The sequence below is a fragment of the Aplidium turbinatum genome, chromosome 5, assembly GCF_918807975.1.
Source record: "Aplidium turbinatum chromosome 5, kaAplTurb1.1, whole genome shotgun sequence".
Taxonomy (NCBI): Eukaryota; Metazoa; Chordata; class Ascidiacea; order Aplousobranchia; family Polyclinidae; genus Aplidium; species Aplidium turbinatum.
Genome location: NC_137476.1, coordinates 21,112,006 through 21,138,635, shown reverse-complemented (window position 1 = coordinate 21,138,635; position 26,630 = coordinate 21,112,006). Strand labels below are relative to the sequence as shown.

The 26,630-nt window shown below is 38.2% G+C and overlaps 1 long non-coding RNA gene across 2 annotated transcripts; it reads right to left on the bottom strand.

Moving 5' to 3' along the window:
• Positions 1-531: 531 nt before the first annotated feature.
• Positions 532-24,210, bottom strand: LOC145770400 (uncharacterized). 2 transcript variants are annotated; one of them, XR_014289148.1, is made up of 4 exons: positions 23,813-24,210; positions 12,257-12,590; positions 5,227-5,428; positions 532-947 (listed from the first exon to the last, which is right to left on the bottom strand). It is a non-coding gene; the product is annotated as an uncharacterized LOC145770400 (long non-coding RNA). The 2 variants fall into 2 exon arrangements; XR_014289147.1 differs by having other exon boundaries at positions 12,401-12,590.
• Positions 24,211-26,630: the final 2,420 nt, after the last annotated feature.

The following is a 26,630-nucleotide window of genomic DNA, read 5'->3' as shown; positions in this document are numbered from 1 at the left end:
TTTTACATTTGTTAATAATTGCATGGCAAACGGTTGCAATGGCAAACAGACGGAATTTCACTGCATTTTTTTTTCATTGTGCGGGAGTGAAGCGGTTACCAAATTGAGTAACATTTTGAGGGAGAAAAACCTTAAGGTGTGTGTCAAAAGAGGGTCTAAAACTAGCAGGGTTGGGTCTAAAACATCAAGCAGGGTTGGAAAACAACCCAGGACCGTTTTTTTTTAAATAAAACCCAGCCCACCTGAGTTTTTGTGGGCAAAAACGGGATTCTGTTGTTGAACAACAGATTTTGTTGAACAAATTTGAATTTTTTTCAAATTGGAATAAAATATCTCATTTGGCAACACTAATTTTAAAGATCTAACTATGTCTTTTTTAAAAAACCCGAGTTCTTTATAAAAAAATCCACCCCTCTACAATCTGGCTACAAGACACCATGGAAGTGATATTAACACATAACGTTTAAAACACTCTTTTTGAAGTACCAGCACAACAAGTCCATTGAAAAACAAACCATATGTATTGCATGTTTAAACTGCTATGTTTGCAGATGTGCAGAGATACCCGTTTTAGCCAAAGTTAATAATTGACACCGTAAATGTGAATAGCTCAAATCGATTATGCAGAAACTAATGTTTGTACTATCTGTGTATTAAAACAAAACGGAGAAATAGTGTTTTTTAGGAGAAAAAAAATGAAGATAGCCTATTGCCGTAAAGCAGGGGATATATACAATACAAACATCTTTCAGCATTGCCAAACTAATTATTTGGCAAAGTCATCACATTAGCGAGAAGTTGAAAAACGTGTTTGAATAAAGCACGTCAAAAATTATATGACAAAATGTTTAAGAATAATATTCCAAAACCTAATCTTCAGCTTCTTTTTCCATATCAACTTCAACATTGGAGCTGGTGCTGCAGTTAATGCAAACGAAAACGACATTCTGAAAAAAGAGTCATTTGAAATTGTCCAAGCAAGCACAATCCGTTCTTTTTACATTAATTCAACGTCGGTCGATGTTGAATCAATATAAAAAGAACGGATTTTCAGGCCTTAAGGGTTGAATGTAGAAACTAAACTTAACTAAAGAACTGCTTAACGCTAAGAAGAACTTAGCTAAGCATTGTTTAAGTCCTGGTCGATTTCCTGTTGCAGAAAGTATTCTTAATCTCTTCTTAGTTAAGTTCTGTTTAAGTTTTCAGTCAATGACTTAAGTCTACGTACGTGACGCATTGCGTAAGAATTTCTTACGTCGTCGCTGATATATCACCGACACTAGACTTGCAAAGCAGCACCTGCGCATACGAAACTTCTAATTCTGGTCATTTTTATGCTGTAATAACCCTTTCTAATAACAAGAATTAAAAATAATGTATAAAGCGATCCACTTTTGACATAGTACTGCAAATTACATACTTGTCACTGGGAGCGACAGCCGTTTGCAGTGGTGGATATAAGAATGGGCAAATTGGGCAGTTGCTCAGGGCCCCCACCACTTTGATTTACGCGCTTTCGAGGCCCCCCCCCAATTTGATTAGCGCGCTAAAATTTACTGCCTTGAAGTATTTTCCTCTTGTATTTACATAACTGAAGTCTACAATACTTGTGCATTTTTGAAAATTGTAGTTACCCCCTGCAGTGAATTTACATGCCTCATTATTAAATGTGGTCAACTTTGCTGAACCATCATTGTAACCTCTAAAGGTAACGATGATAATAAACCACTTCAATTCCCTGATACCAGTTTTTTATTACCATGAATCTGAGTTTTTTCAAGCATGCATAGTCGCATAAACTCTTACCAAAGGGTCTATTAACTGAAAGTATTGGTTTATTGGAAGTATTGGTTTATTAACTGCAAGCGAACCGCACGTCCTTGTAAGCTTGTTGCTGAGGAAGATAAAGGAGCAGCATCATCTACTTCTGGTCCTTGATTGTGGTCATCTTGTTCAACAACATCTTCTGGAAGTGGTTGTCCACGTTTAACTGCATAATTGTGCAGACAGAATACTGCTATTATTATTACCGAGAAGTTGCTGAAATGTGTCCGCACTGGAACGCGAAGACACCTGAAGCGTTGCTTCAGGACACCAAATAACTGTTCGATTCGAACACTTGTGTTAATGTGACTCCTGTTGTATCTTCATTCCCTATCGTTAGCTGGGTTCAGCACTGGCGTCATTATGTAATGCTTACATGCATACCCACTGTCTCCTAACAAGAGACCGTTTATTTCATTGGTTTCGAGTCTTAAGACTGGTCAGTACAACTTAAGACTGGTCAGTAGCAGTCTTAACTTTTGAACATTTTGATAAGAACTTAAGTATTGCTTAGTCAAAAGTTTAGTTTCTGCATACAGTTTTAAGACATGATTGGTACTTAAGTAGTTCTTATGGCTAAGGACAGCTTAAGTTTAGTTTCTACATTCAACCCTAAAACTCGTATTTTTTTCCGGCAGCCATCGTGGCCTACCGTGAGCTCCTTCTCGAAGGCCAAATCTGCGCGCTTGGAGGCCAAAATACAATAACGATAGCACAAGTATATAAATAGAATTAAACTTACAACAATACTAAAATGATCACTTAGCGTTGTTGAAGTCTGGGCGATGTCCTGCAATAAAATCGCTGTACCACGCAATAACTGCTTTATCGGGATTGTAATCCGGTATTGCGGGACCATCTAACGACACTACATTGTTTCAGCTGCTCAGTAAATTGTTTCAACTGCATTACCAAATACCGCCTTTCATAAAATCTGACCATTTATACCGTTATGATGTCACCATTAAGGGTGTGAAGTCACTAACCCATAGCGGGAACATTTCTCAACTATGAAAACACATGTTTTCCCCTCGGATGTCAACTAACCTAGTTCTTCTTTTTAACAGCGATTCAATGTCCGACAACATTGCATCGACATAAAAATGACAATATTGCCAGCCGGTGTAAATTAACACTTCGAATTAACACTTTGTTAAAATAAACATGATAAACGTAAACGTAAACAAACAAGACTTAGTCAAACAGGCAAATTATGCGCAAAAGTTTTTTTTTTTAAACTTTATTCTAGATCATTTAATAAGCAGAAAATTCGTCTTGTTTTTGTTCAGTTATGTTCATCTATTGCTGCTCTATAATCATGCAAAAAATCGCAAACCTGGGACTTGCGGCTTTGCTTCACGGTAATTAACGCTATTACTCGCGCACAATGGATGAATGCACGTTGGCCGAATGCGCTCACCAATTTGCGAATGCGCGGGTAGGCTACAGCTGCTGGTGATCGCAGCAGGATATATTCCATAATTATATACAATAGCAAATGTTCCCGCACAATACAACAGTGGTGATTATAACATGCTGACCTAATTCTGCTTCACTCTTTCCTACTGACTTTTTCTACAGTTAATCCACGCTCATTCTATTACAAAATTAAATAATTGGTTAGAAGAAACCGGCGACCAAACTTGGCCGACTGAGAAGGTAGCACCGGCGATCATTCAAGCACAACTAAGCGGCCATGGCCGGCTGCTTTAAGGCTTGGATTTTGTTGGCTGAGATGGAAAGTGATCTGCTACCGACACATAGGTACGCCGGAATAGCCCATTTTGAATAATCCAATTCGGAGACAGCTTTTTTCAGAGAAAGCCCTTTTCAGAGATTTTTTGACAATCCAACGACACCTTCTGAAATCCAATGACGCCTTCTGTTTATTTAGAGAATTTTGTATTTTATTCCACAATATCGTTTCTTTTGCATTCCGACAAAGAAAAATAAATTGAATTGAAATTTAGAAAAAAATAAAAGACAAATTAAATTTATTTTTGAAGTATTTAAATTAAAATGTTTGCTCACATAAAATTGACATGTATCCTGCGTCGCCGTCTGTATGCAAACTTAGAATATATTCGAATTCTCAACTATTAGAAAATTCCAATCCCTAGTTCAACAAGTCAATAGAAAAACACCGGAGATGGTTCAATCGATGTCAAATAACAAAACAAACAAGAAATAAAAGTTCAAGCGTCCATTTGGAAATTATGGCTGATACCACATAGGAAGTCCAACATGAACTGAGGTGGAACATTGCTATGCCCATCCAAGCGAACGACAAGTTTCTTGATGAGGTCATCAGCATCTCAATATTTTTTCAACTTTCGTGGCGAACTATGACCGGCTATCAGCGTATCGTATGCTATTATCTGGTAGGCTATAAAAACACGTTAATCTTAACGTTAAGCAACAGAAAGCAAGATTTTTAAAACTAGCTTTCAAATTGGGTGATCATTCATTTCTCTACTGTAAGCTAATTCCTTTCAATATACGGTACATATGCCGCTGTGATTTTACAATTCTCTGAAAAAAGCTTTCTCCGAATAGGGATTTCTCCGAATCGGATTCTCCCAATAGTAGCAGACCCTAGGTACGTTGGTAAGCGATACAGTAGTCCAGATTATTAAGCCCACGGTTAATCGGCCTACCGGCTTAATAAACTCAACCTGGTCCGGCTCAGAATTACTCCCATTCATTAGTGCAATAAAATACTGCTTTTGAAGACTAGGTAAGCCCAATTTTCGATTAAATTTGCTTGAATTTGTGCAAAAAGGCATCATAACTTATTGCTTTTCGTCTTGCTTTCGACAACTTTATGCTTTATTACACTGCAAATGTAGTTCTTAATTCAACTGTTTCATCACAAACTGTTTAACCTGAATCTCATTTCCCTGGTTATACAAAACAGGGGGCGTTGCTGACACAACTTGCAAAACAAGTAACTTTTGGGAAGAACCAATCGTTGCGTGGAGTCAACAGATTTAGCAACTTTTAACCATAGTTCAGTCGGCCGTAGTCAATTATGCATATAGGTGTGGTAGAAATTCGTCCTCCGCTTAATAGGCCCACCAGCCTAATATGCCCAAAATCGTCCGGTCCCGAGGTGGGCTTAGTAAGCGGGGACTACAGTAACAATTTGTAAAATTTACCAGTTAAAGTCAACAAATACACCAAATAGCTTAACAGCTGTGTTTATATGTATAATACAATGTAGTATTTCAACACCAACAATGCGATCTCGAATAACTCTAAACTAAATGGAGATCAATGAGCGTTGCCTACGGGACAAGATAATATTGTCTCAGCAAAATACCACTTAAAATTTTTATAAATTTTATTTCACTATACGTAATATTTATGTAAAAAACTTTGATTTTATCGATGAATATTTACCTTAGTTGGTTCGCTCTCTGGTTGAACAGCTGTCTTCAACAACATAATCCTGCCACCATTTTCACATGAAGTATTCGCAAAGACTATGAACCACTAATGTTGAATTGTTGATGCAGGCATGGTCATCAAGTAGTGCAGTTTCATTTGTTATTTCCTGCAAACGGTCTATCCATTTGCTGCTGCTCTACTGCACAAACCAAATCTGTGGATTGAATTAGCTTAATTGTCAAGAAAATATTGGTGATTGTGTCTCGGCACAAGACCTAATGCTACAAGAGTTGGTTACTTTATTTTGCGGGTGGTTAGTACAACAAGCTGTGTCCTCTGCTACTGAACGTCAACTGATATTTTTTAATCCGAATGCTCTAGACGCTGCATAGGCGCATCAGCAGTTTACAGAACACATTATGACTGATGGTCATTACATTCTAAAACTTGAAATCACACGAAATCAGAACTTTGCAGTGGTTGCCGGATGATTCTGTTGCTGCAAAATGTTAACCATCATAACATCGGAGAGAATGTATTTCTAATGTATACAATTACATTTACAACAGCAAGAAATGTGACATCAAAGGTAGAACTGTTTTGCCAATGTAACGTCTGAAATAGACCATCGCCTACTTGGTAGAGTAATCAACATTATATCGGGGCCTACAGGTGCATTTCTTGTTATATCTGTAACACCGGCGCCGAGTCCCGGACATTTCAGGAATTAAAAAAAAAATGCAATTTTAAGCCCAAAATTTCTGTAACCATCGCCACCTTCTGATACTAGCCTACTTACCTTATTCGTAGGGTTTTGTCGCTATATGATAGGCCCTACTAGACCTACTAATTAAGCGATTAGTTTTCGTCAATTATTGCCATTGTTACATTCATGCAACGTTAAACAACGTTGATTCGCCGTTAAACGAGTATGAGTGTCCAACCGCGCCGCTTGTCTCCAGACTGCCACTCGTAGCCCAGTCCAGTGCTATAAATCAAGTAAATTGCCCAAACCTGTAAGGAACTTCATTTGCGGCAAAAATCTGACCGCAATTTCCACTGTTTTTACATCGTTTCAACATCGCCAGATGTTAAATCGGTGTAAAAACTGTAGCATTGTTCTTTAAAGGAGTAATTTTCTCTCAAACAAAGTCTGACTGCAATTTCCACTGCTTTTACATCGTTTCAACATCGCCAGATGTTAGGGTCTGCTACTATTCGGTGAGTCCGATTCGGTGAGAGCCTTTTTCGGTGAGAGCCCTATTCGGTGATTTTTTTGAATTTTTTTTTGAAAATTATCGGGTACCGTAGCTTAATTAAAACCCTTAACCCCAAACCCCCTAACCCCTAACCCAAAAATCCAAACCCCCCAAAAAAAACCAAAAAACCCCAAACCCCCAAAAAACCCCAACCCCCCAAAAAAAACCAAACCCCCAAAAAAACCCAATGCCGATCTACATTCGGCTCATGGAATGGGGGACCCAGGCATGGGGATAATACAAACCATGCGTTCGCTCCAAAGTGCATCTAAGTCTAAAAATAAACAAGCTCTTCGCGCCATCTTCGACACAATCATAACATTATCACGTCAAGGATTGGCTACACGAGGTCACGAAGACAAGAATTCAAATTTCCAGCAAATTTTATATCTTATTGCAAAGCACAGCGACACAACTCAAGAATGGCTTAATCGGCCAGAAAAATTTAAATGGCTTAGTCATGATGTACAAAATGAAATGTTGGAATTGTGTGCTGATGAAGTGTTGAGGAATGTCGTAAAGAAAATTGTCTTGGCTAAGTTTTATAGTATAATCGTTGATGAGACTACCGACATGACAAACAAGGAACAACTTTCCATCTGTATGCGTTACGTTGATGACTCGTTTCGAGTGCATGAAGTTTTCTTAGGACTGTACGATATTGCTAGAACTGATGCTAACTCTATTTTTGAAACAATAAAATAAGCATTGTTGTCGCTAAAGATTGATATAATGAAATGCCGTGGGCAAGAGTATGACGGGGCAGCAAACATGCGCGGTCAACTCAATGGACTTCAAGCTAAATTTAATGAAGTGAATCCACATGCTCCGTATTTCCACTGTGCAGGACATCAAATCAACCTTGTGCTACAAGATGTGTTCAATATATGCAATGACGGTACGAATGCCATTAACGTTCTCTGCGCTGTTGTGAAATATATTAAAGGCTCTCCGAAACGACTTTCCATGTTCAAACAATTTCACTTAAGGGACGAAACGGAATCTGCAAGTGCATCTCTCCGGCCGCTGTGCCCGACCCGCTGGGTTCTTCGTTACCCAGCAGTAGATATTTTCTTGAGAAATTATGAAAAAGAGCTTCGGTAGAGAGTTTGTCTTGTTGAACCATAGGCATACGAAGCCGAGCAACGTGATCAAGTTTAGCATCTTCAAGTTTATTACATTTACATAAACATAAAACTACGCAACAAATTAAGTATCGAACGTTTTCGACATCACAAGATGTCCTCTTCAGGAATAACATACATACAAATTAACTACATCTGAAAAAAATACAATGGTTAACTAAATCTATAAATAGAGGTAGGGGATACAACACATTTTTTTGGGGGTAGTGTCAAAAACATCAGTGTCCAACCTTTTTGGAAACAGTTTGGTTGTACGACCTCAAAACTTCAAAAAATAATAAAATCCGTCAAATACACATCAGTAGACATCATTCGTAAGATTATCTTCATCAAATTCGCGAAACGAAAAATCACGCTAAATTTCAATGATATACAGTATACAATTAACTCACACCAACAACTCAAAATATATAGCAGCCTCAATTTTCAAAGAAATCGGGTACGCCGGTCTAGTTTCCAAGCTTCGGTTCTCGGATGTATGACCATGACCATTTTTTTCCTGGAATTGAAGCTAGAAAATGGAAGTTCGGTAACAAAACTTTCGAGGGGGGGCAAATGTGAAAACGGCGGTTGCATGCCCGATTCCTTTCCCCAAAGTGTGAAAACACACCCTGCACATCCTGCATAACAGTTTTCGGGTACCATAGCTACAGTTTCACAGTTTGGTAGCAGACTCCTTGTACGGAAATGTGAGTTTCACACTTCGGTAGCAGGAATCTGGGTACCGTAGCATGAAACTCACACTTGCATGCACGGAGCCTGGAAAAAAGTCACTTTTAGAATATACACATTAAATTCAAGTGCATTTTTATCTTTTTTATTTTAAGTTCAAAGATAAAAATGCGTTTTTAATTTTTGATACGACATATGCATTGATCGCTTCTCTCTGAAGCTTCGTTTCTTTATCTTTTTTTGGAGATCCACCAGGTGCATAAGATAATATTGCAATAACGGTTTCCGATAAAAATGGCAACTTATCACCTAACACAAAAACTAGATTCAGTTTTTCAGTCATCATCAATAAGTAAAGGTGATTGCTTTGTTAACTAGGCTAACTCAGGGGTCCGCAAATACTTTTTGGCGCAACCCAAAAAACAATCGTTCGAAGCCTTCGTGACCCAAACGTTTTAGAAGCATAAAATTTTGAAGAAAATATTTTGCAATTTAATATCAAATTCAATACGGTCGTCTGCTTATTAAGCCCACATCGGAACTGGACGATTTCGGGCTTATTAAGCGGGAGACAATTTTCTACCACTCCTATACCTTCAGTAATTCCGGAATGGACCAAATTGGGCTAAATAAGCCGGTGGACCTACTAACCGTCATCGTGTGAGCTTCTGGGGCCGAGGGTCTATCCTTTTACCACCCCAGATTCACGATGTTCCAAGACTACACTGGAAGGCTACTAGAGAGCAGCCAGTCTTTGGTTTCATCATCCATGACGCGCAGACCTTGCACTCCGTTTGATGGCTTGAAGATGGTACAGTCATTGATGATGTGGTCTGCGGTGTGTTCCTCGGCAACACATTCACAGGAGGAGGAATAGGCCATTCCCCATTGTTGCATGGTTGAGCGGAAAAGCCCGACGCCCGTATGAAGACAGTTGAAGCCCACCCATGTCTGTTTTTGTAGTGTCAGGCCGATGTGGCATATGTTGGCTTCGGAGATAAACGGATGAAGTGTGGTGGTAGGCTATTTGACTTCCATTCAGAATTCCATTTATGGTCTGTCCATTACCCAAATAGTTGCATAGATGTCTTGTTCACCAGCTTCGTTGATCAGTAGTTGAGCGGCTGCCACGAATGGATGTCAGGATTTCATTCGACAAGGGTGCTCGTTTGGGGGAGCAGAAATCGTCTGGTTGTGGTGGAGAAGATGTTAGGCTCCAGTGCCTGTCGGCCGAGAGACAAAGTGGCTTCTTCGCGACGAAGCTCGGCAAGTTGGATGCCAGCGAGAATGGGGAGATTGTCCAAGGGTGTGAGACGCAGAGATCTAGTCACTGTGCGCAGGGCGCTTTTTTTGGCAGTGAGCACTGCGGCACCAAACAGCTGCACAGTGCTCTGCTGAAGAGTAGACAAGAGCTAAGGCTACTGTACGCAAAGTGTCAGCCCTCGCCCCCAGATGGAGCCTTCCAGGCGCTTGAGTAGCGCAGCGCCGGATGTCAGTTTCTTGCGCAGTGACACCAAATGGTGGTGGTATGTGAGTGATCTGTCCAGTATCCCTCTCAAGATATTTTCGTTCGGGACAGAAAGACAGAGGTTTTCCATTGTTTTGAACATGTAGCTCACGATCAACTTCCCGATTGTGTAGGTGGAAAGCTTCTGCCACAGTTTTGGTTTCGCTGTGTTTCAGTCGCCAGTTCTGGGGATAAGCTGAGAGAGTTTTTATGTCCTGGCTCAAAGTGTCTTTTAGACTTTATAACCGTAGGCTTAATAAGCGAGGGCTACTGTAGGCTACTACAATCGAAAGTATATATACATTTTTTTTCTACGAAACTCAGCACATCAAAGAGTGTATGATTGTATTTATTTTTGTTATACAAGTTATATTGATAGTAAATTTAAACTGTTTTGTGACCCACCGTGGATAGTCTCGTGACCCAAATTTAGGTCGCGACCCACTATTTGCGGACCCCTGGGCTAACTCAACTTTATAACTAGTTCTTCATAAATGTAGGAATTTTCACTATTTTAAAGGTCACGAAACGAAAGGTCATGCCTCTGCTCTAGGGGTCAACTAAGGTCAAATTAAAATTAGGGATGTGCGGAAGAATAAAGTGGTTCAAGTGGAACGTAACATAATAATGTGCATGTAGCTATGTAGACTTAGAGGACCTACACTCCTAATTATGAATTCATCAAAACACGCAGAAAGCCGAAATTTACGTTTTTTCTCACAAATATGGTCAAAATTTTAAAAATTGTGTCTACTGATGAAAAATAAATATTTTTCAAAAATTTTTGCATATTGTTGATAGTTATCACAAATACTTTCCAAAAAATGTGGACAGAGCAAAATCTGAGAAGGTCACACTTTATCCCCTACCTCTACTATAAACAGAAAAAGACAAAAAACTGCACAGTACTTCTGACTAGCTCAAACTCAACGATATAGGCTCCACGAGAATCAAAGGTAACTGCATCAAAAGGTGTTAAACAGATCACATGATATGGTAAAAAGGCAAGGTGCGAAAAAACTAATTTTAAAATACAGAGAGCAAGAAAGACGAGCCGCAAGCATACAAGCTAATTTGTATGTATGTTATTCCTGAAGAGGACATCTTGTGATGTCGAAAACGTTCGATACTTAATTTGTTGCGTAGTTTTATGTTTATGTAAATGTAATAAACTTGAAGATGCTAAACTTGATCACGTTGCTCGGCTTCGTATGCCTATGGTTCAATTATGAAAAAATACTTGACTGGCTATTCGACATTCAAGATTCTCCTGAATTAGATGCTGCAAACCGCAGTAAGGCCAAGTCACTTCTGCTTGCGTTGTAAAACTTTTTACGTTCTTTATGCTAAGCGTTTTTCATCATTTACTGATGATCTTTCATCCGGTCCATGTTGCCATCCAGGGCAGAGAAATTTCAATCGGAAAATGCTTAAAAATTATTAACGCTTTGGTGGAGTCGCTATCAGCAGACGCATCTTCTAATCACAATGCGAGCGCATTTCTGGACAGCTGCAAAGATGCTGCACTTGCTCTGAAAATAAATGAACCAAATATTCGTACCAGCCGATGTCGTTCAAGCAGCAACACCCCTTCTTCTGATGATTATTTTGGACAAGTTTATGCAGACGTTCTATCCAATGCTTCTAATTTTTTGAGTACACGCTACTCTGCAAACAACTTAGAGCTTGTAGAAATTATGGAAGACTTGCTGAAAGGAGATGTAAAAGCTTCATCAGAAGATATAAAACGCCATTTTCTGGATATTAATTCAGAGGAATTGATTTCCGAAATCAGAAGATTCAGTAGTTATAAAATCTCCAAAAATTTAGCTCTCACAACTGGTGATGATTTGTGTTCGTATTTAAGTAAAGAAGAAGAAAAGCAGCTAGTTTATCCGAACATCACTAAACTTGCCAAGCTGTATTTGACCTTGCCGTGCACTTCATGCGAGGCGAAGTGATCTTTTAGCACACTACGAAGAGTGAAAACCTACTTGCGAACGACCATGACGGAGAAACGTCTTAACCATGCCTGCATCATGACTGCTCACAAAGAAGAAGTTGATGCACTTGACAAAGACAAAATAATTGCGCAGTTTATCTCCAAAACCACTGTTCGGAAAAACACATTTTTTGTTTAACTATGCTATGGAGCGCCATTTGTAAAAAAGTGTTTTTGTACCTTTCGTTCTTTTCCCCACTATGGGCTTCTCGGGAGCTGAATTGCGGTAAAATCGCTTTTGCGTTGCATTACAGCATCTTGTTTCTTATCTGTGCGCCCGCTAGGAGCGACTTAACGTATGAACCCACCGATGTATTGTGTGTTATCGTGTTGTATCAACAATAATAATGTAATTATGGAACTAGGACAGCATTGCAGTGTTCGTCCCGCAACCCGCACATACCAATCACAAAAAATATGCAGAACTCAAATACCATGACAAGACGTTGTTGCGTACCAATTATATTTATTACTTGTTTCCAAATTGCCCGAACACTGTTCGCCCGCCCAGCTATTTTGAAAACTCGGCGCCTATGATCTGTAATAAAACAAAAATAAAAACTAAGGACAAGTACTACTTGTCAAGTTGTCATCAACATACCTCTGATAAGAAATTTCATCCTGTCTCAACTAGTTGAGAAGGAGTGGAACCCTAACAAACACAGGTCTTATCATAGACGTTTTTCTGGTCGTAAAACAGTAACTTTTCACAAGATATGAAGGAATGCAACCTTGTAATGAAGATCATATGTAAAGCCATTCTTGTAGCTCCCTTACCTTTTAAACATTTTCTGAAACAATTAAACAATTCATTGCATATAAATTATAGCATAGTCATAAATCAAATGAAGATTGAAGATGCAATGCAACAGTTTCCACACAGAGTGACAAAAGTGACTGATAGCAGGCAAAATGCAAAAGATTGTAGGCTACATTTAAGTTGGACATGTCATTGAAATATATGAAAACCGAGAAAGCAGATCTTAATCCAAAACTTTAAATAAAACTTGTTTTGATAAATATACAGGACAACAAATAAATACCACATTACATTTCACACCACTGTTGACATGTTTCCAAACACATTACAAAGTATTTGAAATATGGTATTTTTGTAGGCTACATTGCGAACAGTAAACAGTTATATTGTATCTAAACATACAAAGACAGTTATCATATTAGCACCAAACGGAATACGACATGGAAAATAGTTAAACGTTAAAACTCATTTTACATGTTTTTATAGCGCCTCACTCTTGCCTACACTGACAGCATACGCGCCGACTTCCTGGGGGCCGGCGCCCCCCGTAAATTTATGGTTGAGGGGCAACAAAAATGGTTATTACAAGTGGTGTTTCAAAGATAAAACACTTCGAGATTAGATCATTTAAACGAACTTAAAGAAGCGAAACATAGCCTACTTTGCTCTTGCCCGCAAAACAGCAGTTGATCACATGGCTTTCTCATACGGTATGAAAATCACAAAGTAGATGGTAGAGTAACTTACGCTGCTGGAATAGTCACGTAACTATTCACTGCAATATTAAGAAAACCAGCTAAATTAGACGCGCTATTTTCAACGAGGTCTTCCCGCTATGAGATCAATTATGATTCAACAGAACGCATTGTTTTGTTCGCAATGTGTGAGAATTAAATCGAAAACCGATAAAAGAAAAGGTGTTTAATGGTCTTGGTGGCAGATATTGCCTGCAATAAAGACGTCTCTTACCGCTATTATCACCTTAGAGCTAACCTGACATCATTGATTTATGCGGCCGCTAAGGTTTGACATCAACTTTAACGATCATGGAATGTTACATACCGGTAACAAGAACGATTATATATATCCTATACGCAAAAATAAAAAAATTGATTTCTTAAAACAGCTCTTTCTGCTGTTTTGTCTCATGCAGGGCTGTGATTTTTGCCTTTTTCGGTGACGAGGTCACTCGACACGCGCCATCACTATTCGACAAACGCCGTGCCTTACGGAAAAAAAACAAATTATAAAGGAAAAAAAACTGAGAGAGGTCGAGGTCAGGTCAAGGAACAATCAGGGGAAGGGGGGGCATCACGTGATGCAATCATAAAAGTGCTGACTTACGTAAACTTTCTTGCGCCAGGTACTTCAAAGCAAGGTCTAAAAGCGACGCTTCACACGAGAAACTCCCAAGGCGTCAGCGCCGCCATTTTGAACACTGCGGGAGAATGTTTTGATCAAAGTTCCAACGCCTGGCATCAAACATTTCGTAACACACGTTTCGTGCTATTCGACACAACGGGTTTCTTTTATAGATGAAATAACCTAGGCTACGTTGAGTTGTCAACGTCTACGCCAGTTTGTATTTCACTGTTTGAACCAATTAACAATATTGCTCTGGTAAAATGACTGTTGAATACTTGCTATGAAAGTTTTTCACATGTAGAAAACAGCCTAGTTTCCGACCAGATGTTCAGAAATACAGATGAAAAAAGCCGCTATTTTTATGGCAAGGAGTTCTCTTCCAGAACATTTTGAACACTGCAGGAAAATGCTTTGATCAAAGTTCTAACGCCTGCCATCAAACATTTCGCCACACACGTTTCGTGCTATTCGACACAACGGGTTTCTTTTATAGATAAAATAACCGAAGTAGGCTACTTTTAGTTGTCAACATGTTTGCAAGTTTGTATTTATGTCTGACCGTGGTCTGACTTATGCACTTGTTGTTCCAAGATTGCAGAAATGTTTTGCAATGTGAATAAAGAATAGTAGACAGATAAACACGGTTGCAACTCGACTTCCTTCCACTAAAAGAGTTTCTGTAATTACGTAATGGGCGATTTTGCACATTCACAAAAGCACACAACCCAGCTAGCAAAACTCGTCATTTTCACATTGATTCAACGTCTGCAGACGTTGAATCACAGTGCATGACATGTAAAAACAAGTCTGCTGGCTGGGAAGTCTGGACATCTCGCACCAGGCGAGATGTCATCCTTTGAAAGATTTAACACATAATGAAAAATGATGGATTTATGTAGCCAGTGCATGATGACGAAAACAAATTAAAGATTTAATTTCCGTTATATAACTTAAAGCAGGTGATTGATACAGGAGAAAATAATCGCAGAAGCACACAATAAAGCCTACTTATTATGCAAGTTTTTTACATCAAGAAAATAGCCTAGTTTCCGACCAGATGTTCACAATCAGAAACACAGATAAGAAAGGTCGCTATATATAAGAGTTCGCTTCTAGAAGAATAGTAGGTAGTCACTGGGAGTGGACAAGACAAGGTAATAGGCAAGTTGTAAGAACAGCATAGCTTTGCCCAACTACAGATAGGATAGTCTTCAGTTAGTCAGTATCCTATAATGACTAAAAAACGAAAGAATCCTCCGACAACATGGATGGCAAAAGCTTCGGTCAGTCTTACCCAGAAGCGGTTAAGGTTCAGCAAACAGCGAGTGAAATGCGGGATCTATTCGATGGAGCTATCGAGAAAAGCATTGCCACGTCACTTTGGAACAATTTATCATTCAGGTAAACTTCCGGCTAATAGCGTTTAGTAGCCTAACGTCGCAAAGCATTCTCAATTTTGAACATGTTTAATTTAATAGTTGTAAGCAAAATCATGCTTAGTAAAATGCGCCTACTACGTTTTCACTTTTCAACAATAAAATTTTATAGATAAACCCGTTCAAGTGCATAAGGAACAAAGGAAAAATTCTCTATCACACAGTAATTCGCGGCCAAACGCTTATAATCTGACTCTTGTGACGTCATACCACTATTCGACAAACAAACGCAGAATTTTTGGTCGTTCGACAAGAAAGAAAAAATCGCAGCCCTGGTCTCATGAGCTTTGAATATTGCTCAAGAAGTGTGTAAAGTTTAGAATTAACAAGAAATCATTAAATTTGAAAATTAAATTTAAATCACTGCAAATGAACGTATGTAAAAATTTTACTTCGGCCGACGCCATTTCACACTCTCTAATCCGGTACACGACAACTGGGCGAGACAAAGTGGGCGATACCCACTTGGGCGAGACCAGGTGGGCGATGAGACAAGTGGGCGATGAGACAAGTGGGCGATGAGACAAGTGGGCGACGGACCAAGTGGGCGACGAGTCAAGTGAGCGACGAGCCAAGTGGGCGACGGACCAAGTGGGCGACGAGCCAAGTGGGCGACGGAAGCGAAAGTTTAGCCGTTCGGAAAAAAAATACGATTTTTAATTTTTACTTTAAAATACAATGGTTGATTTGTGGAAGGGAGGCAATGAGAGTTCTCACGCTGAGTTCACGAAGCATTGGAAGCAACATTTTCATTAATTTTTGTAGTCTAGTAATAGCGCTTGCTGTTTGATGTTAATTTGCATTGTGACATCATCTTGACACATTATTTTGCAATTTGCGGCGTCAGGGTTTATCGTGAAGCTTAAGAGAAACCTCTCTGAAAAGAGACAAACGAATGGCCAAAGAGTAGTTTAAGTCAGTTATGAACACTCCCTAACCGTTATCAAAGCTTGTCAGTATAAAATATGACTTTTAATTTTTACTTTAAAATACAATGGTTGATTTGTGGAAGGGAGGCAATGAGAGTTCTCACGCTGAGTTTCACGAAGCATTGGAAGCAACATTTTCATTATTTTTTGTAGTCTAGTAATAGCGCTTGCTGTTTGATGTTAATTTGCATTGTGACATCATCTTGACACATTATTTTGCAATTTGCGGCGTCAGGGTTTATCGTGAAGCTTAAGAGAAACCTTTCTGAAAAGAGACAAACGAATGGCCAAAGAGTAGTTTAAGTCAGTTATGAATGCTCCCTAACCGTTATCAAAGCTTGTCAGTATAAAATATGACTTTTAATTTTTACTTTAAAATACAATGGTTGATTTGTGGAAGGGAGGCAATGAGAGTTCTCACGCTGAGTTTCACGAAGCATTGGAAGCAACATTTTCATTATTTTTTGTAGTCTAGTAATAGCGCTTGCTGTTTGATGTTAATTTGCATTGTGACATCATCTTGACACATTATTTTGCAATTTGCGGCGTCAGGGTTTATCGTGAAGCTTAACAGAAACCTCTCAGAAAAAAGACAAACGAATGGTAAAAGAGTGGTTTAAGTCAGTTATGAATGTTCCCTAACCGTTATCAAAGCTTGTCAGTATAAAATATGACTAGGGCCATTTTGTTTATGACCTAAAAATTGAAAAATATGACTTTATTTTTAGAGCATCAAAGTTATGCTAATCTCCGTAGGTAATGATTCGTAGGGTCTGCTACTATTCGGCTAGTCCGATTCGGCTGATCCGATTCGGCTAGTCCGATTCGGCTATTACCCTTTTCGGCTACAGCCCGATTCGGCTAGTCCGATTTGGCTGATCCGATTCGGCTAGTTCCCTATTGGGCTACAGTCTTTATCTGTTAGTTCCCTATTCGGCAATTTTTTGAAAATCCAACGATAATCCTTCTGTAATCCAACATCGTTTCTTTTGCATTCCGACAAAGAAAAACAAATTGAAATGAAATTTAGCGAAAAATGTTTGAACAATTAAATTGAACTGTTTGCTCACATAAAATAGACAACGTCTTCTGTTTATTTAGAGAATGTTGTAATATCGCTTCTTTTATAGTTGAAATCATCGAAGCTTTAGATGAGTGGGGTTTAGACCTAACCATTGAGATCTTAAAACTAAAAAGCGAATTAAATTTATTTTTGAACTATCAATGTTTGCTCAGATAAAATTGACATGTATCATGCGTCGCCGTCTGCATGCAAACTTAGAATATATTAGAATCCTCAACTATTACAAAATTCTAAATCCAACGACACTTTCTGTTTATTTACTGTAGAGAATTTTGTATTTTGATCTCGAAGCTTTAGATGAGTGGAGTTTAGACCTAACCACTGAGATCATAAATCATATTTATGACACCGGTTACATCCCTAGTGATATGGTACGTTCCATATTCATAACTTTACCAAAGAAAACCGGAGCAACAGAATGGTCACTCCACAGAACAATTAGCCTTGTGAATTACGTAACAAACAGCTTACTCCGAATCATGTTGATGAGATTGAGACCAAAACTACAATCGGAAATTTCAACAGCACAGTTTTTATTTGTTCCAGACAAAGGGACCACAAAAGGAATTTTTTACATTAAAAATGATAACAGAGAAATGTATGTCCGGTTCTTCTGTTTATTTAGAGAATTTTGTATTTTAATTCGACAATATGGTATCTTTTGCATTCTTGCATTTTATCCAGTGTTTACCTTTGAGTGCCTTCCCAGACGGCAAAATCTGTCATTTTTACATTTATTCAACGTCTGCAGACGTTGAATCAATGTAAAAATGACGAGTTTTGATGTCTGGGTTCGTTCAAAATATGTGTTTTACATGAAAACAACAGTTTTCATGATTACCAATAGGGGTTAATGAGATAAAGTCTCAGCGAAAACGTGTCAACGAAAAAAAGACAGTTGCCAAATAGCGTTTGCAATAAAAGATGAAGTTAAAACCTAAGTGGCAGTTTAGAGTAAACCTGGGTTTCGGCGTTACATGACCTGAAATTCCTTTGGTTAGTTCCTTCGTTAGACTCTCAGTTGATGTTACTTGATCATGGCAGAGGAATCGATTAGTACGCAGCGCAAAGGTGAGGTTTTTCTACATGATGGCTACATGTTTCAACTAGCTCAATATAGTCCAGACGGGCTTAAGAAATACTGGCGTTGTTCCCGACGTGATGAGAAATGCAAGGCTCGCATCAACACTTGTGTGGCAACAAATCAGGTAATAATGTGTGTTATGATGACTACGGTATATTTTGATCATTTGAGAAAATGTGCCAAGAAATGTCAAGTACTTGAATTGTAATAATTGCAACCGTTGTTCACCTGCATTGACGTTGGACCTGGGAATGCACCACGGACTGCCCTACCCTAATAATAACAACTGCTTTGATAGTGACGTTGTGCTATTACTTATTACTAGGGCCATTTTTTTACCTAAAAAATTGAAAAATATGACTTTATTTTTTGAAATATATGATAATATATGACTTTGTTTTAAGCATCAAATTTATGCTAATCTCTAATTAATAACTCGTATGTAAGTTTTTACATGTATTTTGAACAATAACACACTCGAACAACTAACAAAACACTTCTATTTCACTTGAAAATCACTACAAAAATTCAAATGTCTAATGCATCCACTGGCGCCGACTTGCGGGGTGGCCAGCCACGCCACCCCATAACCTCTATGGCATGATGGCAGCCACCCCGTTTAGGTTACATTACTTACTGCAAATAAATGTAATTTGAACGGACGTTTAAATCTTTTTTTGATTATTGGTTTTCGCTTCAAGTCAACGTAAAGCAAGAGGTGAACCAATACAGTATTGCGAAGAAAATGATTATTTTTGTCACAAGCATGATACTTGCGTAACATCAAGCAAGCTACGTGAAGATTACGCAACACGTGGCTACGATTTGTTTCCTTGTTGTTGGGATCGTTTTATTTGTTACTTTTCATAAGTCATTGTTACATTTGTTAGGTTTACAATGGGATTTATTAATCAATAAAATACGATCTTTCCATTGCCTCTCCCAAAAATCTTTTTTGAAAAATTTTAAACTGCTTAATATCGCTATAAATTATGACAGCTATAAAATACTCGGAAATAAAATTAGCTCCACCCCCTAAATGAATATCTATTTTCAAATTAAAAAAATGCAATTTTCGAATGCTTAGTAAAAATCAAACAAAAACATGCAGTTTGAAAGTTTATAGGTTGCCATATTGTGCTATCTGCCACCCCGTGCAAAAATAAAAGTCGGCGCCTATGTGTAGGCCTACCTACCAAACCAGCTACTTAGTAGTACGAGTCAAAGCTCTGTACTCGAAAAGTACCCTTGACTCTTGAGGTCTCAGCACTGGTTGACTTAGTCGCCGTTAAGCTGAACTATCGTAAGTCCAAATTTTTCAAAATTGCGTTTTTGGTTGATTTGATATCTTTATAAACTACAGTTTATTTTGTTAAAGCATCGTAAGTCCATCTGCTTTAGTTTTGATGATACAGAATTATGAACTATCGCAAATTGGAGTTACGATAGTTTTGCAAAATAATAAAATGGGACTTACGATACTCTGCTCTGAAAGTAATTTTACACGTTTCACGTTAACACTCCCTTTTCTTTTAGGTAATTTTTCTTTCAATCGTTTTTTGCATGTTGATATTCAAGGCTTACTTATATTTCTTTCTATTTCGCATAACAATTTTGCTGTTTTATTGTAACTACATTTCGACAATTTTTTATTGTTAAACTATCGTATGTCCATACTCATTTTTCTAACGTTCAATTTTTGCAAAAAAGAATTATCTTTTTTTCAACAACAAAGCTCCATGAAAGACAATGTATATATAGTTTTCATGTTTTTCCGTTAGAGAACTTTTAGAAAGATCAAACAATGTACAGCAAACACAGCGTGAACTTTAAAATTCAATTTTCTCAAAACTGCATTTTTGGAGTTACGACGGTTCAGCTTATTAGCGACGTAGTGGCCTACTGCAAGTGTTTATAATGTTCAGAGACTGGATTGTGTGTTGCAAAATAATGTGTCAAGATGATGTCACAATGCAAATTAACATCAAACAGCAAGCGCTATTACTAGGCTACAGAAAGTAATAAAAATGTTGCTTCCAATGCTAAGTGAGACTCAGCGTGAGAACTCTCATTGCCTCCCTTCCACAAATTATTATCAAAGTTCAATGTCTACAGGAGCTGTTTGAACTGCATTTACAAAGTTACTCCGGCTCAATCTTTGTATTTTGAAGTAAAAATGAAGTCATATTTTATGATCTAAAACAGAAAATATAACTTTTTATGACTTTATAACTTCTTAAATAGACACCGTAGAAACGTCGTTGTTTCACTGTTATCGGTTTGACAACTTTCTGCATTACCAAAAAAATATGACTTTAATGACTTTTACTGGCCCTACTTATTTCACAGGTAGTGAACACTGGCAAGAATCAGCATTTTTAGAAATGAAGACGATGTTCGATCAAGCTCAAACTTTCAGGAATGTCGTTTTATGATTATTCGCAAGAAAGAAAGTTTGTAGCAATGAAATCGGAGAAAAAGTCCGTTTCGACCCACCCTACTTGTTATGTACCGTATTGATTGTATTGACTTGTTAAACTAGGGATTGGAATTTTGTAATAGTTGAGGATTCGAATATATTCTAAGTTTGCATACAGACGGTGACGCAGGATACATGTCAAGTTTATGTGAGCAACATTTTAATTTAATAGTCCAAAAATAAATTCAATTCGCTTTTTATGTTTCGCTAAATTTCAATTCAATTTATTTTTCTTTGTCGGAATGCAAAAGAAACGATTGATGATGATTATGTGTCTCATCTGATACAGACGTTGGCGATCATGGTCTTCCAATCTTTTCTGTCATTTGCCATTCGTATAAAATCGTTCGTTTTAACTGTTGTGTTTGTGGCCCATTGATTCAATCTGTTTAAATAAGTTAATCTTTGACGGCCACTGCTTCTTTTTCCCATCCCAAATCTCCCTGTCGGTAAATATGACCTACAAATTGCATCTGGCGCCTTCTAACTGTTCTTATTATCATATCGTTACTTATTGTCTAGCATTCACATCCGTAGGTTAGAATTGATATTACATATGCTTTCAAAAGTTTAATTTTGGTCTTTGTTGTCATGTTGCGATTCCTGAAGACTACGCTCATTTTACTGAAAGTATCCTTTGCTATAGCGATTCTCTTTTTAATTTCAGTGTCACTTTGCCATCGCAAGTTTGCAATTTGGATAAGTTTTCATTTTTGATACGGTCATACATTCTGTGTTTGAATTTAACTCTTACCCATTCGTGTACTGTTATTGACAGCACAATTTAATAAGTCCTGTAGATCGTTTGCAGATTCTGCTATCAGGACTGTATCATCATTCATCAGCGTATCTCAAGCTTGTTACATTTTGTACCCCAACCTTTACTCCATTCATATGTTCGATGTCTCTCAAAATCATCTCACTGTAAGCGTTGATAAGATCTGGAGATCGGACACATCTCTCTGTTATCATTTTTAATGTAAAAATTCCTTTTGTGGTCCCTTTGTCTGGAACAAATAAAAATTGTGCTGTTGAAATTTCCGATTGTAGTTTTGGTCTCAATCGCATCAACATGATTTGGAGTAAGCTGTTTGTTACGTAATTCACAAGGCTAATTGTTCTGTGGAGTGACCATTCTGTTGCTCCGGTTTTCTTTGGTAAAGTTATGAATATGGAACGTACCATATCACTAGGGATGTAACCGGTGTCATAAATATGATTTATGATCTCAGTGGTTAGGTCTAAACTCCACTCATCTAAAGCTTCGAGATCAAAATACAAAATTCTCTACAGTAAATAAACAGAAAGCGTCGTTGGATTTAGAATTTTGTAATAGTTGAGGATTCTAATATATTCTAAGTTTGCATGCAGACGGCGACGCATGATACATGTCAATTTCATCTGAGCAAACAGTAATAGTTCAAAAATAAATTTAATTCGCTTTTTAGTTTTAAGATCTCAATGGTTAGGTCAAAACCCCACTCATCTAAAGCTTCGATAATTTCAACTGTAAAAGAAATTTAATTATTCAAACATTTTTCGCTAAATTTGTCGGAATGCAAAAGAAACGATGTTGGATTTTGTTGGATTACAGAAGGATTATCGTTGGATTTTCAAAAAATTGCCGAATAGGGAACTAACCGCTAAAGACTGTAGCCCAATAGGGAACTAGCCGAATCGGATCAGCCAAATCGGACTAGCCGAATCGGGCTGTAGCCGAAAAGGGTAATAGCCGAATCGGACTAGCCGAATCGGATCAGCCGAATCGGACTAGCCGAAACGGGTCATTCCGTGATTCGTATGTAAGTTTTTACATGGATTATATTTGAATAAGACCTTCTGATGATCCGTTAAGTGAAACAATTTGTAAAGGCTTCAGATAGTAATAACTATATTTGATTTAAGTTTTTACATGTATTTTACACAATAACACACTCGAACAACTAACAAAAACTTCTGTTTCGCTTGAAAATCACTACAAACATTCCAATGTCTAATGCAGTGGTTCTTAACCTTTTTTCCCTTATTACCCATTTCTGTTCAGATCAAAGTCCCATTACCCAAAATCTAATTTTATCCATTTGCCATATTAATAATATAGAACAGCGTTATTCAACATAAACAACATTTAATGTGAAGAACGACATCAATAGTGTCAGTGAAACATTTGCTCTTGTTTTTTTTGTGTACAATCGATACAATATTGAGTGCGATTTTTGGATAGTCTACTGCACGACGTAAATCTGCCTCCAGATCTAACGGCTTGTTTCAGGATTTTGATTTCAAAGCAACAATACTTGAAAATGCTGATTCACAGAGGTAAGTAGGCCAGAAGGGAACATAGTCAACAATGTTAGTGGTTTTTGCGCAACCTTTGGATATGCATTTCCTATCATTCCCCAGAATTTTCTCAAGCTTTCATCTTCAAAAGAAGCCTTGCCAGTTGGATATCTTCATCTTCTTCACTGGGAAAATTTTCAACAGAAACTCTGAAAGGATTCCTTGTTAATGCCATCAAAGGAGTGTCTTGTTCAAAACTATAGGAAAGTAGCGATGAATTCCTCAATTAATCTGCTGGAGTGGTCAACAACCTCACTTGTATTATGCTATTGACACCGTTTGTCTCAATCATAAATAAAATACCTACTAAGCTATCGGATACAAGAAAAAGTACAGTACTATTATGTTACAAAAATTAAATACATAAAACCAGCGACAAAAATGATGAGAAAGTAAATCACTATGACGAAACAATTCTAAAACGGACTCAAAGCATCAAAAAAAGTGTAAGTAATAAAGCAACTTTACCACTTACAGCTGTGATATTGTTTGCAACATCAATAATTTTAAATATTCTGGTTCAGCTGATTACCCACCTGCTATCCTGAAATTACCCACAAGTGGGTAATTACCCATAGGTTAAGAACCACTGGTCTAATGCATGTAGGCCTACCTACCAAACCAGCTACTCAGTAGTTAAGATCTCAGCACTGGCTTACCTAGTGACCTACCGCAAGTGTTTATAATATTCAGAGACTGGATTGTGTGTTGCGAAATAATGTGTCAAGATGATGTCACAATGCAAATTAACATCAAACAGCAAGCGCTATTACTAGACTACAAAAAATAATGAAAATGTTGCTTCCAATGCTTCGTGAAACTCAGCGTGAGAACTCTCATTGCCTCCCTTCCACAAATCAACCATTGTATTTTAAAGTAAAAATTAAAAGTCATATTTTATACTGACAAGCTTTGATAACAGTTAGGGAGCGTTCATAACTGACTTAAACCACTCTATGGCCATTCGTTTGTCTCTTTTCTGAGAGGTTTCTCTTAAGCTTCACGATAAACCCTGACGCCGCAAATTGCAAAATAATGTGTCAAGATGATGTCACCAGAGCCACAATGACTCTAATGTCACAATGCAAATTAACATCAAACAGCAAGCGCCATTACTAGACTACAAAAATTAATGAAAATGTTGCTTCCAATGCTTCGTGAAACTCAGCGTGAGAACTCTCATTGCCTCCCTTCCACAAATCAATCATTGTATTTTAAAGTAAAAATTAAAAGTCATATTTTTTCCGAACGGCTAAACTTTCGCTTCCGTCGCCCACTTGGATCGTCGCCCACTTGGTCCGTCGCCCACTTGGCTCGTCGCCCACTTGACTCGTCGCCCACTTGGTCCGTCGCCCACTTGTCTCGTCGCTCACCTGGTCTCGCCCAAGTGGGTATCGCCCACTTTGTCTTGCCCAGTTGTTGTGTACCGCTGTAATCTACGTCGGCAATGAATTTGCCCCAGCAAAAACACGTTCATTTTGAAAACTTCCGAGCTAGAGACAACAGCTTGTCCCATGTATAAGTTGAACCTGTCTTTTTGAGGTGAAAATCACTTGCGAACATCTCGACCTATACTCGAGTATGTATACGGTATTCGATAAAAGACAGAAGAGAAAACACTTGGCCGTTGTTAATGCTTTGAAGGTAATTAATTAGCAAAATGAGCAAAATGAGGTTAATAAAACTGATAGCCGGTTTTCACTCTGCTTGAGATCATGATTTTTTGCGTTTTATTTCGATAACTTCACTGTTTGATCGTTGTTATTCACTCGCACGAAAAGGAAATGAATCGGCTTGTTTTCCAACTGTTCCAATTATGAGCTAACAATATCAAAGTTTTACGACTAGGCGTAGCCTACTGCATGCGTAAAACTAATCGTTTTAAGCATAGGCGCCGACTCCGGGGGGCGGAGGGGCGGCGCCCCCCCGTGAATTTAGCTCGGGGTGGCTGCCCCCCCGCAAATTATTAAAAAAATCCTAAATCAAATGTTTCTAAGTTCAGATTTGCGTTAGTTTGACCTTCATTGCGGATCGATCTCATTTAAAAGATCTACTTGTTAACAAGAGCGCTGCTCCTGAGATAACAAAAGAAACAGAAGTACGGTAGCTGATAAACGCCAGCATGGTGACGTTGAAGCAAACAATGATTGAAAAACGTTTTTCTTGATTTCTTCCGCTTTTTTTTTCTTGGGAGTGTCAATAACGAGGTGCAGTTTGCTCAGTTTAGTATCTACTCGTATTAAGAGCCAAAGTTCAAAGTGATCAGCATATAATTCGAAGTAGCCTACAGGCCTCGAAATTCGTTTTTGTTGACGGCGGACAAACGTGTCCGGTCTGAGCAGCTATCTCAGCGGACAAATTAAGTCTCACGGCGGACACACCAGTTTTAGCCGTCGATCGTTCCACCGAACGAGGTCGTGTTGCTTATTGCGTCACAATGCTCTGGGCAGGAGTCGGAAAATTTCTACACCAACGCTATTTTCTGCTGTGGAAAGTTTTACAGGCTTTTTTCTTTAAGTTTATTTTTGCGTGTCATGTGAGCGAAAGTGAATTTTCTTTGGGTCTTTTCTTTCTTACTGTAATACCAAAACTGAACAAGTTTTGTTGCATCTTGCGGTTATAACCTACTCGTATAATCTAATTTAGTAACCAACCTTGCCGTATCATTATTACTCGGAGATCAAAGCCAGACATTGTGACGTAAAACGTGAACTAAATTGCGCGTGATTAGTGTAGAAGTACCTGAACTCCTATCGATTCTTAGCGAAGAATTCACCTTTGTTACGCTGATTCAATGTCATCAATCGTTGAAGCAACGTAAGAATCGAAAGTTTTCCTCCTTGAATGGAAGCTAAGGGATACAGGATTCACATTTTCTAGATGCACGCTAGAATGCGCTGGAAAATATATTATCGCAACAACTGTTCGAATGTTCGTGCTATGAAATCCACGACGATTTGTATCGCTAGTTGCTGTGCTGTTTCTCGGCGGACAAATATGACCGATCTAGATGTTACTTCCCGCGGACATCACATGCTGTGACGGCGGACATGTCCGCCGTGAATTTCGAGGCCTGAGCCTACATTATAAAGCTTGGCGATATACAATGGCAGATAGACGCAAACAAACATCAATGCTGACAAACAAACATCAGCATTTTGAATGTAAGCAATCAGTCGGCTAGAAAGTTTGCCCCCCCGGCAATTTTCAAAACCCGGCGCCTATGGTTTTAAGCAGCGGTTCTAAAAAATACGGTTTGCGACCTAGGTGTCAATATAAACAAGACAGTAAGCTTAATCAAAGACTATTTTAATTGAGTAAAATAGCGTGATCATAGGCGCCGACTTTTCAAAA